This window comes from Nannobrachium achirus, assembly GCF_963921795.1.
Source record: "Nannobrachium achirus genome assembly, chromosome: 13".
In the NCBI taxonomy this organism is placed as follows: Eukaryota; Metazoa; Chordata; class Actinopteri; order Myctophiformes; family Myctophidae; genus Nannobrachium; species Nannobrachium achirus.
The window spans coordinates 50,212,061-50,224,634 of NC_137833.1; the positions used below are offsets into that span (position 1 = coordinate 50,212,061).

The 12,574-nt window shown below is 44.4% G+C and overlaps 1 protein-coding gene across 1 annotated transcript in view; it reads left to right on the forward strand.

Annotated features, from left to right (window-relative positions):
- Positions 1-533: 533 nt before the first annotated feature.
- Positions 534-12,574, forward strand: part of zmiz1a (zinc finger, MIZ-type containing 1a) — a 223,293-nt gene continuing 211,252 nt past the window's right edge. The window contains exon 1 of the mRNA XM_080740460.1: positions 534-590. The gene's annotated coding sequence lies outside the window, so the exon portion shown is untranslated. The remainder of the gene's footprint in view (positions 591-12,574) is intronic.

Here is a 12,574-nt window from a genome sequence, read left to right on the forward strand (position 1 = left end):
TCAGAATATTTGCATCTTATGCACATGTGTGAATACTGTACACCTGCTGCCATGAGGCAAGGTAGAAAAGAAAAAAAGCCTCGGAAGGTACAGTGTTCTTAAAGTGGACTTCTTGGGAAAAGCCAGATATTTCTACGTGTCATTAATTCGACTAAGGGTTAGGGTTAGATTTTAGGGTTAGGGTTAGGCATAGTTTTACTGAGGTTAGGGTTTGGGTTAGGTTTAGGCATAGTGGTTAACATTCACCCGTTTAGCATTCACCAGCGTCGGCAGGTTAGCATTTCACCCGGTTAGCATTCACCAGCGTCTAACTAATGGGGCGTCGAACAAATGCTACGTCGCAATATCGACACGCTGACGCTACCCACTTCTTCACCAGACCAGTTTGTGCAACAAGGAAAAAATTCATCTAACAGCACGTTGTTTTTTTGCTTCTTCTTCAGAGTACATCTTGAGACTGGAGGAGGAGAGCGAGGCGCTGCGGAGGACGGGAGTCGCGCGCCAGAGGAATACATGAAGGAGGGGAGGAGGGGGGGAGGGGGAGGAGAACGCCTCTACACCGCCACACTCCGCGCTCGCCGCTTGTACAGGTAAACACGCTCTTCGCCTCCCTGTTGAATTCCATCCGCGTTTTCATGGTGGCTTGTTTTTGTATTACCCTGGGAGCTTTGTCAAAGTGTATAGCGATTATTCGCTATTTGAAACCCACTTACGCCCCTATGTATACGGCTATATAAGTGGCAGATCTGCAGGCTCGTTTTACTACTTTTGATGCTTTTGTGTGAGGCTGTAATATTATCAAGTAAGGGGTTAATTTACAGTTAAAGTTAAAATATGGAGATAAGAGGGTTCTGCCCCGACAGTGATGATATACTTTGTCGTATTGATGAATCACTAAAATAGCCAATTTGCACAATACTCCACCTGCTCCACCTGATAATACAATAGCCATTGTACGTGTTGTACTTGTTCCATCGCTCCATTGTTTACAATGGTTTGTAATGCAGGCTGCCACCCCATGTGATCCAAGATGGCCGTGGTGTGAATAAGGTCTATGGAGGTGTCCATACTTGTTGGTGACGTCATCTCTCAAAGCATCATGGCAAATTTAGTTCCTGCATATCTCCTTGTACAGGAGACTGTGATATACGTTAAAAACATGAAAAGACCAATTGCAGAACATACTCCTCAATGGCGGGGAACAGTGTTTCTCAAACTTTAAAATTTCAAGGTCTCCCCATAACTCTGACAGTGTAAAAAATGGAACCAAATGAACCCGTCAGGTCCATTTGGTTCCATTTGTACACTGTCAGAGTTACAGACTTTTATGGGTCAATTTAGACCCCCCCCCCCCTAAAGGAACCCACAGAGTCCCTGGAATCCACTTTGAGAAACACTGTGTTAAAACATTTCAAAAAATGTGTACGGTACATGGGGTTCAAACCCCAAGCGGGGTTCCTCGTCTTGAAAGGTAAAAAACCACACAAAAGGGGTTCCCGTCCTAGTTGGGTTAAAGTCTTTCCTGTTGAGGAGGAGGACGACGGTGGTTTTTCGCACGGAACCAGAAAGCCAGACGGCGGGCTGGTTTTCATTGGGGTTTCCTGCAAGGGGCAGGGAACGGGGTGGGTCTGCTGCTGGTTATGATGGAAGGAAGGGGAGGCATGTTGTGGGCCCCGGCGCTGGGCCCCGTCCAGAGCCCGGCCCAGGCCCCCGAGATGCCTGTGGCTCTGAGGGGCCCCTCAGCACCTGCAGAGCAGAGCAAAATAACATGACGTTATGCTGCGCGCCCGCACGCACGCACGCACGCACGCACGCACGCACACACACACACACACAAACTTAGCCCTATAAAAAATCTACATTTAGGTATTTTAGCAGCGGTTTGGAGGTGGTCTCCATACTCTTCCATTGAGAGCAGAGATTCCCAAACCTTTTAGCCCATGGCCCAAAAGAGAAATTAGACTTTGGCCCGGGACCCGATCTTAATTATTATAATATTTTATCTATGGAAATTCTTAGATTTGTTTGATTGTTTGTTTTTTATAATGCAAAAGATTTTCCATCTTTTGAAATATATTTTTTGTAGGAAAAGAAAATTGGATTCATATTCGAGTCAGGACCCATAAAAATTGGTCCGTGACCTGGGAAACGAGGCGAGTCGGTTATACAATACCCATTGTACCCGTCTGCTCATAAATATACAGTATCTGTTTGTCTGTCTGTCCTGCTACTGTATCTGACTGTCTGTGTCCCTTTTATGTCCATATATGGAGTTTATGTGTATTGTATACAGGGAAAGGTACATGTAGCTTTGGTTCTTGCGTTTGCATCGCAGCACAGTTGATTGAATGCATAGCTCATATTGTCTCTGACGGTTGGAACCAAAACTGTTACTTTTCCGGATTTAAATTCAAAAACATCAAAAGTAGCTTGTAGATCTGATGTTTTTGTGTGACGCTCTAGTACAGTTGTGCCCACACTTTTTATGACTTGAGAGCTACTTTTAAAATGACCAGCTCAACATGATCTACCCACGCCAAAACATTTACCTGAGTTTTTTTTTTTTTTTTTGGAATAGCAGCACTGGCGAAGACAATGCACTCAGAATAATGGGAAATAGTGTGGAAAAAGGTTTTCATCCCATTCTGTATGGAAGTGGTAGGTTTTGGGGTTCTTTGTAATGCTGACTCTTGAAAACAAAGCATTGCATTGGGGGGTTTGCCTACTTTAAAAGCCATGAAGGGTCACTAAGTCACTCTAATTCAAGTGACAAATGCCAAAAAGACGGGTTTTGTGATTTTCTTAAAATATTTGTTTTATATTTTAATTATAATTTTTACTTTTTAGGGGCATGTTGTGTGCTCTACCTGCACAGCCTTTGTGATATACTGCAGTGGTTCTCAACCTGTGGGTCGGGACCCCCAGGGGGGTCCGCTAATTATTTTTGGGGGGTCCTCAGATGATTAACTTAATGTGCAACATTAACAGTAAACAAACCAGCATAAAGTTTAAGTGTATGTTGGGTACCTGCACACATGTCTAAAGTGACAATTTGAGGACTTTTTAATACCTCTAAAATGACAAATTAAACATTGGCCAAATTGTCAAATAGAGTCTGAAATTGTGAAAATAGACGATCTACATGCTAATATGCTACATGTTATACAAAATGTAATTCCGCAACTCTTAGTGCTCGTCAGGGTGGGGGGGTCCCCAGTTAAAATATTATTTTGGGGGTCGTGGCCTGAAAAGGCTCTCGTATGATCAAGTACGACAAGTAGGGAGTTAATTTACACACAAAAAAACCCCACAAAAAGTATCAAATATGGAGATGAGAGATTTCTGCCCGACAGCGACGACATCCCTTTGAGCTGCTCTGCCATCTTTTAGCTCTAGTTTCCATTTTCTGATTTTCTTTTTTGCCACGTTCGTTTTTTTTTGCTCTCCACCCAACACTCCTTCCTATAGCAGGGAGGGATTAGCTAGGAGGCCTGTGGGTGGTGCTGGGTGGTGTCGGAGTGCTGGGGAGCGAGAGATACAGGAGGCACATAAATAAATAAATAAAAGGATGGTTAATCTTCCTTCTGCCGCGTGTGAAGGAGGATGTGCAGCGCTGCCGCCCGTGGAACATCTGCCTCGCACACACACACACACACACACGCACACGCACACGCGCACGCACGCACGCACGCACGCACGCACGCACGCACGCACGCACACACGCGCGCGCAAACACGCACACAGACCACTGGCAGGGATCAGCCAAAGCGATTAGCACACGGACGTCAGAACATAGAGAGCGACAGATTTAACACACATGCAGACTCGCACACACACACACACACACACACACACACACACACACACACACACACACACACACACACACACAAATACTATTAAGACGCCTCAGGGCGACATGCGACCAGCCAATTCTTGGCCATCTGGCCAGTGATGTATATTGGACCCAGTTACCCATATATGGAGACGCCTGCATGATAGTCAACAATGTGATGTCAGAACCAAATATGGGCATTCCCAGATATGCGCTTAATATTGATGACATCGGGACAGGGATCTCCATATATGGGCTATAAAACGGACAAGGACGTAATTAATTTGCAAGTGTGACTCGTGATGCAATCAGTGATCTCCATATATGGGCATAAACGGGACATCTAGCCAGAGCGTCATGTCAGAGTGGCAAACCCATATAGAACCACAGACAAACTCATAGAACCACAGTGTCAGGCGTGACGTACAGACAGACAGAGATAGTAGTAAACTTGCGACCTACGGTTGCAACTATGTGAGGACCCAATCCTAACTCCCTACCTCGACCTGAATATTTTCCTAATTGTAAGCCTGACCCGGAAAATGGAAATTGTCCACACAATGTATTATCTCAAATTCTTCTACACTTGTGGGGACATTTTAGTCTGACACTCAGCCTGAATTGACATTTCGTTTCACTCCATTATTCAGTCTGAACTTGCTCTCATCTAAGGCAATTTCAAGGATGGGCGTTGCCAAAGAAGCAGTCTTCTGCGATTGGTTCACCGTCTGACCAACACAACAGTAGCAAAGCAGATGATGTAGTGTTGTTATGTGTGGCTGGCTAGTGGCTAGCCTGTTGCTTGCTAGTGCTACTTGCTAACCAAAGAAACAGCAGGAATAGGAGTACAACGAATTAGTAATCAAACTCAACATAACATGTCTGCTACTGATGTTTCATAGCGAGATTGATACGATCGCATTTTACCGCAATTTACCGCATTTTACCGCGACGCGATGTGTGCGGTCCGGCGGCGGCGAATTGCACATGAGTTCTGGGAAATCCCCACCCATGCTGATTCACACCGCTGATTCGCCGTACGGATTTTCGAACGAGGAAAGCCTCTTCAATGAGAGCAATTCTAGACCCCTGAATCGCCAAAATAAAAATGTAAAGGGGTGTGGCTAGAGATTCAGGGTCTGGAACTAGGCTAGGGACATTTGGCATTTGATACAAACGCACATGCACGCAAGACAGTCAGAGAGACATGGGCAGCTGCCAGAGCCGCTACAGAAGGTGACATGTAGTCAGTGCTATGACAGCAGTGCAGACGCATGAGGATAAGACGGCGGACGGCCCGGCAGCGTGTCATACTGCCGTCATCCAGACATACGCACGCGTTTCCTCTGTTCAGATGGGGCTCAGGGGCCAGAGCAGCCAGATGGGACCCCCGTAAGGCAGTCATTCTCAAACACTTTCGGACCATCAAATTGATATATAGTTAGCAATGGACCCCGGTCCATTGCCATGGCCAAATATGTATACTGTATATATCAATTTGGGGGTCTGAAAGTCTTTGACAACTACTGCCTTGGGGGATCTGAAAATGAAATTATTCTGAATTGAAAGTTTTAGCTATTCAAAAATAGAAGATCTACAAGCTTGCAGATTTTTTTCTGAAGGTGGACCATAGAGTTGTATAGAATTTAAAAACTAGAGGACGGACTGCTCTTCATTTCAATCTTCATTTGCAGCACCCGGAAGTCCCCCAAATAAGGAGTTGGCCACAATATGGACTTCCTTTTGTCAGTCATTCAATTAATTTCAGTGATCCGGGTCAGTCAACAACAATGTGGGAACTCAACCTAACCTGACAGAAATCAGAAAGTTAGTCTGCCTACTTACTCCACACAGACACAGCTGATTCAAATTAATGACCAATGGCTCTTGACACTTGCTCTTAGCAGCAGCAGCCTAAACTCCTGTCCTGTGTTTCATTCCTACTAAATCTCCTCCCGAATAATGAAAGCGTGACACGTGGACGTGGTGAGCTTGTACAGTAGCTTCTTAACCAAACACACCGCTGTACTGTCACAGGTTCTCAGCGTATTTACGCTGGTATGAGGTTTTGCGAGCGAGAGCGCCGTTCGCTGACAGGACTTGGCTGTTAATGCTGTGCCTGTTTTTTTCTGTTTTAACAGACGTGAATGGCTCCCGTAGTGGCCGGGCACCGGCGCGGTCGGTTTCAACAAGGACTCTTTAACCGGGCTGAATGACAGGAAGGCAGACAGGCAGGCACAGAGCCAACCACACACACATTCAGTCTCACAGGGCCGCGGCAACCCTGCCAACTCTACCAGACCACAGGAGGCCACGTGACCGCCTGCGTGCGTGCGTGCGTGCGTGTGTGTGTGTGTGTGTTTGTGTACTTGTCTGGGGCCAAACGTCCCCGAAAGTATAGTAGAATTTGAGAAATCCTCCTCGTCCTCATAAGAGATGGTGTCGTTTTGTGGACAGAGAGTGAAGAGAGTGGGCAAAATCTATGAATAAGCATATCGTCGGTCGTTGTCGGGTGGAAACCTTGTATGTCCAAAACCGTTTGTTTGTATCATTAAAAAAAAGGATCTAAACTAGGGGAAACAGCAGATCCACAAGCACACAACGCCTCGCACCGCGAAGCGTTGTGTGCTTGTAGATCTGCTGTTTTCACTACTTTTGTGCGTCGGCCTTATCTGGTGAAGCAGGGCTTTACTTTGCAAAAAAACATACAAATTTGAAATTTGGAGATACAAGGTTTCTGCCCGACAGTGACGATATAGGGCCGTCTTGCAGAGAGTCGGAATGTAGTATCTCTAGATACGACAGACAGGCAGGCAGGCAGGCAGGCAGACAGGCAGACAGACAGACAGACAGACAGACAGACAGACAGACAGACAGACAGACAGACAGACAGACAGACAGACAGACAGACAGACAGACAGACAGACAGACAGACAGACAGACAGACAGACAGACAGACAGACAAGCCTCTACTGTAGTGCTGTTCTCAGAGAGTCGGGCAGTAGTATCTTTAGACAGACAGCTATGAACAAACATCTACTGTGTGCTGTTTTGCAGTGCGTCAGACAGTAGCATCTCTAGATATATATGAACATGTTTTGCAGATCATGAGACAGTAGTATCTCTAGTTTTAATGTCAGTGTCCATAACATGTACCTCATTTGACCATTGATTGATTGATTGATTGAAAACTTTATTAGAAGTTTGCATAGGAAAAGGTACAGTTTCATGACAGTTCACTGGTACAAGGTCAACTGAAAAGGATAAACCCCCAAAAAAGCCTATGGCTTGTTTAAATTGAGGTCCTTAACTCGTATAACATTGAATGATAGAACACAGTACTATGCAGAAGATATCATCAAAAATACAGTCGTAAAAGTAAGGCTAGTCCATGTTGTTTCATGGTCAGGCCGCTCTTATCAGCTTTTGGAAGATCAAGCTAAAAAAAATAAAGCTATACAAGCTTGTAGAGACCACTTCCGAAAATTGACATGAATGTTGACAAAATGTTAAAAAAAAAAAAAAGAAAAAAGAAAGAAAGTCATTGTGAACATTTTGTTAACATATATTTTTTTTAAACATTTTGATAAAATAGAAGCTCCAGGGTTAATGTTGCCTATAAATCAGAGGTTCTCAAAGCGGGGTGCGGGGACCGCCAGGGGTCCTTCGGGGGCTGCCAGGAGGTCCCCCATGAAGGATAGCGTCTACAATCAATTTAACCACCTATAACCATATCTAACCAAAGTTTGAGAACCTTGCAGTGGGTCCTGACCCACTGTTTGGGAAACGCAGTGGTTTAAAGTGCTTTAAACCATCTTGTCCAGCCTGTGTGCCTCGTGGAGCTCTCTGTGTGCACGGAGTGACTGACGGAGAACTCAGCCCTACCATGACACAGCAAAGAGGAATGCACAGGCGGATGGAGTCTCTCTCTCTCTCTGGCAGTCTATCCCCCTTTTCCTTTCTTTTTTTCTTTCTCTCCTAGTTTCCCTCCTTCTCTCTGTTTCTTCTCTCTCTCTCTCTCTCTCTCTCTCTCTCTCTCTCTCCCGCTGTGGGCAGGTCCACGTTGTTACCCAGTAATTACGGAGGTTATTTTCTCCGGTCGGGTCCAAAATCCCTGTTTATGGGGTCATACGCGTGTGTCAAGAGAGAAAAAAAAGAAAGAAAGCCTCGCAGGATGCGGGGGGAAACGTACGCGGACGGAGCAAAAAACAAAACGACAAGCATCAGTTCTCGCGAAAAAAGGCTCCAGTCATGGCGGTTTTAACCCCCAGACCCACAAGAACCCCCCCCCCCCCCCCCCCACACACACACACACACACACACACACACACACACACACACACACACGCACACGCACGCACGCAGCACGCACACATGTGCACGTGCACGCGCACGCACACGCACAGACACGCACAGACACACACACACACACACACACACACACACACACGCACACGCACACGCCATCCAGAGCAGGGGTTCCCAAACTTTTTTTGTCTCAGGGCACCCCATGAATATTTGTTTTATTCCAAGGCACCCCTACATTATAATTTTCACTCCCAGCACCTTATATTTATAGCATATCGTCGTTGTCGGGTGGAAACCTTGAATGTCCAAAACTGTTTGTTTTGTATTTATCATCTATAAAATTAACTAAACTAGTGAAAACAGCAGATCTACAAGCACACAACGCCTCGCATGCTTGTAGATCTGCTGTTTTCACTAGTTTTGTGCGACAGTCTTGTATGATGAAGCAGGGCTTTGCTTTACCAAAAGACGTACACCTTTGAAACTTGGAGATACGAGGTTTCTGCCCGACAGCGACGATATTTTAGTGATTATGTTGCGAGGAAAACGTTGAGATAATAGCCATTTTGGTTAGAACTGACTGAAAATAACTTTTTTACTTCAAGTTTAAAATGATACTAAATATTTTTTCAAGTGTCCAAATAGATTCCAAACATCAAATGATCTCGCGGCACCCCTGGACTGCCGTCGCTGCAGCACCCCGGGGTGCCCCGTCACCCACTTAGAAAACCCCTGATCCAGAGCGTTCGGTAGCTCATGACCTCTGAAAAGGAGCGAGGCAGTGGAAATTATGTTGGCGTGTGAGCGCTAGACCCCGGTACTGGCCGCGGCCCAAGAGAAATCTGTTGGAGAAAAAAAAAAACACTATCCACACATAGAAGGGAAAGCAAGGAGGGAATGTCTGTCAGAAAAGACGTCCAGGGCAACGTACGTACGCTGAACACACAAAACAGGCTTTATGAGGGGAAAAAAATGAAACAACTAAATGAAAACCCACAGGGCTCTTTAGCACACGTACGGTACGGCGACGTTAAGTGTATATTTCCTGTTGCCACGGCCATTTAAGTTGAACGAACAAAAGGACAGTGGTGGGAAAAGTACCCGCATTTTTTTACTTGAGTAAAAGTATCAATACTGCAATGTCTAGAAATACTCTGTTACAAGTAAAAGTCCAGAATTCAAAATGTACTTGAGTAAAAGTGCGAAAGTGTTGGCATCAAAATGTACTTTAAGTACCAAAAGTAAAAGTACAAAATGTTTGAAAATAGCAGATCTACAAGCTCACGACGCTTGTGAGCTTGTAGATCGGCTATTTTCAAATAGCTACGGTATGGAATAGGGCTAAAGTGCATTAATGTATGTTTTATAATATAATCATTTATATCTGCAAAGTAACTAGTAACTAAAGCTTTCAAATAATTGCAGGGGAGTAACAGTACAATATTTGGATCCGAGATGTAGTGGAGTAGAAGTAAAAGTACTGAAAACTGGAAATAATCAAGTAAAGTACAAATACCTCAAAACTGTATAGGTACAGTACTTAAGCAAATGTACTTAGTTACTTTACACCACTACAAAAGGAGATGTTTTTTCTTTCTTTTACAGTGTTATAGAGGGTCCTATTGAAACCCTTTCTATTGACAGGACACCCTGGAGGGTTGTGACCCGGGTTACAGAACACACTTCCTGTGGCGACGGACGGAGAGGAAGTGGGGCTGTGAAAGGGCATCACTGTAAAAAAATAAATAAAGAAGTATAAATAAAAAAAGAACATACGCCAATTAACCCAACGAGCCACCGGTATTAAACCGGGTAATTACCACTCTGCCTTTTTCTGAAACGGATACGGTTGTTCTGCTAGCGCTGTAGCGACTGCCACCGCTACCAAAACAAGGTCCCATTAGCCTACTAACTTACTTATTATTATGAGCCAAAAGGCACATTTTGTATGTAACAAGCTATGTGAGCCAGGGTGTGCACGCGCGCGCGCACACACACACACACACACACAAATGCTCACACACACACGCACGCGCGTGCGCGCGCACATCGAAAAACGGCTCCCCTTCACAAAAGCTGCTTCCTCTGTGTTTCATCACTCGGGCTGGGCTTTGTTAGTGTGCGGAAATGCCTGGAGAGGGAATGAAAATACTGGCAAGTCCCTGCAACCCTTTCTGAAGAGAGAGGGGGAGAGAGACAGAGAGAGAGAGAGAGAGTTGGGTATTGCAGCTGCACAGTTCTCTCTCTCTCTCTCTCTCTCTCTCTCTCTCTCTCTCTCTCTCTCTCTCTCTCTCTCTCTCTCTCTCTCTCTCTCTCTCTAACACACCCATATAGGCTGAGGAGGGGTTCAGGTTACGCACAGAGAGATAAGCGGCGTCAACGTAAGGCACATAAACAGGGGAGTATTGTTTTGTTACACCATGTCCAGGAGGACACAAGAACCAGGCAGGGGGAGAGACAACATTGACAGAATACGTACGTACTTAGTATGTACGTACGTAAATACGGGGATCTCCTCTCTGACTAGAGCAGGGGTGGGAAACTTGGATGATGGAGAGGGCCACTATATTTCCACACACACTGCAGGGAGCCACATTGCAGGCAGAAACCTTCATATTATAACGTTTAATTAATGCCCTACTTAGGGCTGTCACGGTTATGACATTTTACATGACGATTAATTGTCATTCAAATAATTGCGATTTAATTGTGTTTCTGTCGTTGATAATTGCATTCCTATATGGCTTGTAAGGCTTTGAGGTTGCACATGGCAAATATGACGCATAACCTAAATATACAAAGAAATGAAGGACACATTTGACAACTTTACACTTTAAAAAGAACATTGATAGTGGAAATAGCCGACCTACAAGCTCACAACGTGTCGCGATGCGACGCGTTGTGAGCTTGTAGATCTGTTATTTCCACTATTTTTCAAATGTTTGAACATATATAAACATTTTTCAACATGTAAACGATTATGACGATTATCCCAAAATAATTGCGATTATGTCAAATAATTGCGATTATGTCAAATCATTGCGATTAGACGATTATGTAATAGTTGTGACAGCCCTAGCCCTACTTCGTCATTCTGTGTCACCCAAAAGTAGCAGAAATAGCTGAGCTACAGTTTTGAGCTTGTAGATGTGCTATTTATAGCTAAACGAAAGATAGCTGACAATGGTTAGTAGTTTGGTTAGATATTCTTGGCAATGAATGAGTTAACGTTTCACCGTCGTGAGCACGAGTGGCCCTTCATTATCGGTGAAGATAAAACGTATAGAAAAAATAAACGACGTTCCATTACATCATCCCACGGCCATCTTTTCTGGCAAAAAGAAAGACGAACAGGTGTTTGCAATCAACGTGCCACACTCAAAACAGCATGGGTGACTCCGCAATCAAGATGACGCAGTCCCCATCCATCGCTCTAGTTGCACACGTGGCAGTAAAACACGAACTATCGCCCCGGCGTAGTAAACATGCCTCGCTTGTATATCTGTTATTTGAGTGAAACTGATGATTTAGAAGGCATGTGTAGAATCGGCCTCAGGTCTTAACCCATTTTGGACGAGAACCCCATTTTGTTACTAAACCTTTCAAGACGGGATCCCTTTTGGGGTTCTTGCTGCTAGGTAAAGTATATCATCGTTGTCGGGTGGAAACCTTGTATGTCCAAAACCTTACTTTTTTGTTATTATTTTCCAAAACTACTTATGATAGTGAAAATAGACGATCTACAAGCACACAACTCCTCGCATCGCGAAGCATTGTGTGCTTGTAGATCTGCTATTCTAAAACGGCTAGTTTCATTCCTTGATTGTGATTGGCTGGTTTCCCTTTAATTGCTGTGGTATATGAGACTATAACACACACCTTGAATCAGTTTCTATCAAACCCAGGTGCGTTATTTCTTTCCACAGTGTTCCACAGTGCACCAATTATCTGCACCTGTGTTGTTGGCAAAAAAGCTGGGAACTGCTTTCTTGTAGCCTGGAGCTACTTTCTTTCAGACCTTGTAGTGAAGTATTAGTGAAATAGAACAGTTTTAATTGGTACATGTCTATGATTTTTCATGTTGCCATATTGTAACTGTTTTAGAAAAGCAATAAGCCATGCAAGGCATGTGGTTACCTGTATTTTATAACGGCTGAGAGGGTTGGAGACACTCGGCTGCACCTCATGTCTCACCACGCCTCTCAGCCGTTATAAAATGCCAGGTAACCATACATGCCTCTTGTGGCGTATTGCTTCATTTTACAAAGCTATATTACAAAGTAACTAGCAACTAAAGTTTTCAAATAAATGTAGTGGAGTGAAAGTAAACATTTTGGATCCGAGAAGTAGTGGTAGAACTGGAGTATTGATTTTGGGGTTTGTATTGTAAAGTACAACTTGATGACATCACACCGTTGTTGTAATCCCAAA